The following is a 2,951-nucleotide window of genomic DNA, read 5'->3' as shown; positions in this document are numbered from 1 at the left end:
ATCCATTGTTTGTCTTTTCTGTGTAAAAGATCACTCCACTTATAATAAGCCAAGAGTGAGTCATCTATTAGAATAGCGAGGGAACCTACCGAGCAAAATCTATCACAAATGAGAAATATACAGTTTCAGGAATAGGAGGAAACAAAAAACCAATTGTAATAGACAGTCATCTCTTTGGGCCCTATTGTCTTTGTTTTCATATCATAGTATTAGGGGGTTGGCACACCGATCTGGGAACCTCTGATGAGATTTCGTGGTGGTATGGTGCTATGTGAATGAGGTAGGCCTAGGTCATGAGCATCCTTTCTTTAAACCTTTTGGTTATTTCACCCTATAAATGTTGACCTTTCTCATTCATTTTCTTTTTCTCCATTTTTCTCCTACTTATTTATTTTCAAATTTAATACATTTTAAAGTTTATATTTTTACCATTATTGAGAGTGTCTTAACTAGTATTATCATTGCATAGCTACACAGAGATTTGACTCTGCGAATCTACAGAAATCCAGTCAATGAATTAAAATATTAATATTATAGGCATATTCCAACATGGGTTAAATTTTTTAGTAGCTATTCTGAAAAGAGATTTCCTTTCTGAGGTTTCTTCTGATTTTTTAGCAGTGATCAATCAATAGAAGTTAAAACAGATTATGACTTAGCTGGAGAAGAGAAAATCTAAAGTAATTCTAACCTTCACCTACTGGTTCAAAGGCTGAGGGGGCTTTGAAATAAAAATTTGTTTTTCTAATGTAAGCTGTAAATATTTAGATCTAAAGATGTGAAAAATCTTTTACAAATATATTTCAAGAATAGAGCAACACCCCTTTGAGATAAGCACTTTACCGTTGGACATAGCTTCAAAAGGAGAAAATGAGCACTAAGTGATTTGGTTCAAGGTTACAAAAACCTTGTCTTGCTAATAGCCTACTTCCCTATCAATAACAAGGAGCACAGACTTTGCAACTTTTTTATTCCAACATGAAGTCTAGGCACGCTGGAGTCTGGAAGTTGACAAACATAATTATTTCTTCATTTCACAAATATTTATTGAGTATCCCTTATTTGCAAGCCACTGTGTCCGTACTGGCCGTGCGCTGGAAAGCAAGTAGAGAGAAACACTATGGGCCTTGGTCATGTACTTATTCTTTATTTGGGAAAAAACAGAAATTAAACTAATAAGCAAAAATTGCGTTACTTAATGATAATTGTGACAACTGCTGTGCGGAAGACAGTTAGGTGGTTGCGAGTGCATATAACAGAGGTCCTGATCTAGTCTGATGAGTCAGGAAAGACAATGAGGAAATGATGTCTGGTGTGAGGACTGAAAAGAAGCAAAGGTTGGGGTCAGTCTGGGCACTCCAGTTAGGAATGACGTGGGGGCAGGTTTCAAGGCAGGAAAGGAAAGGAACAGGGCAAGCCTGGTACATGCAAGCAGAGCAGAGTAGTGAAGAAGCAACCAGCATCCAGAGCTATAGTTTGAAGTTAGCAAGAAGTGAGACTGCCGGGCAGCTTCTGCATCCCTGGGGGCAATGGGTTACCCGAATTTGTGAGAAGCAGGCAGGGAGTGATTTGCGGAGTCACTGAAATTTTGTGAGAAAGAAATTAATACGTAGAAAAAGTAGACAACATGCCACTTACTTTAGACAGTACTTTATTTGAATTTCAAAGCAATCATAAAGTAGGTGTTATCCTTTTTATTTAACATATGAGGAAAACAAGGCTTATAAAGTATAAATAATTTATGCAGGTTTCCACAGAACTAGCTTAAAAGCTGGTATTTGACTAATTTTTCTTAATAGACTCCTCCCACCACACACACAAAAAAAATCTATCAATGAAACAGCATCACCACCTTCTCCAACACCATCACCCTGGAATCACAGGCTTCTATCTGGTCAAAGGGCAGCACCTTATACCTTAGGACTGGAAGTGACCGCTGAGGCTGTTCGACTTCCTTCAATCTACAGAGGAAAAAGCTAAAGGCTAAAGATGCAAAGTGACAGTTAAGGGCACGGCGTGAGTTATTGGCGGAGCCTGGGTTTATCATGAACGCCATAATCCTTTTCTACATTTCATCTCCAGGCTCCAGTCTTCTGGCAGCCACACTTCCAAAGGTTAGGGGCTAAGAGAACCACTATACATCTAATACTCTGACAAAAATTACTGAGGCAGCCGCATTTACTGAAAAAAATTTTTCTTTAATTTTGGAGGCAAAACTCCCTATTATCCTCCTCATTAGTAATGTCTGCTTGTGTTCTGTCTACATAATTAGAAATCCTTCTGTGTGAATAAACCAAGGTAATTTATTTTCTGTCATCCCAGAGATGAACTGCCTTGCTTTCAATGCTAAAACTTTTCTGACAACTTTTGGAGTTCATGGGAATTGGATAACTATTAAGTTGCTGTAGAAGAGAAAACCTTTGAGGTGGGTGAAATAGGAGAAAACACTTTATAAACTCAAAATTGGTTTTTAATGTTTGAGATGTTTCAGAAAACCAAAACATGGGCACTGTTTGCCGATGTCAAAGTGTTTTCCAAATGGATAAATTTGTATCATATGTTCATAAAGAACATTCTGTTCAAAATGGCTAAATGCAAATTAATTGGACTTTGAACATTAAAAAAATGAATGCCAGTGAGCAGATATTTTAAGAGAAGCAATTCTGAAAAATGCAGTCTCAATCATCTTTAGTTGGGTTCTCCACTAGAGGGCAAAAAGAACATTTCCACACAATAAATGACTTAATGACAGGCTGGCATTTGAAACCAGGCGTGTTTCAGTTTATCTAATTGCCAGTCATAATTCTTAAAATGTACTTAATTTAATCACAAAACAGTTGACTTTTAAATTTCTTCCAGGAAACCGAGAACAATCAATTTCTTCTATTATATCTCCCTGAGCTCCTCCTTTGTCATCTAGCTGAAAATTTTCATTGTAACACTTTTAATAA

Source organism: Diceros bicornis, chromosome 14 (genome assembly GCF_020826845.1).
Source record: "Diceros bicornis minor isolate mBicDic1 chromosome 14, mDicBic1.mat.cur, whole genome shotgun sequence".
Taxonomy (NCBI): domain Eukaryota; kingdom Metazoa; phylum Chordata; class Mammalia; order Perissodactyla; family Rhinocerotidae; genus Diceros; species Diceros bicornis.
This window is presented reverse-complemented; position numbering follows the sequence as displayed.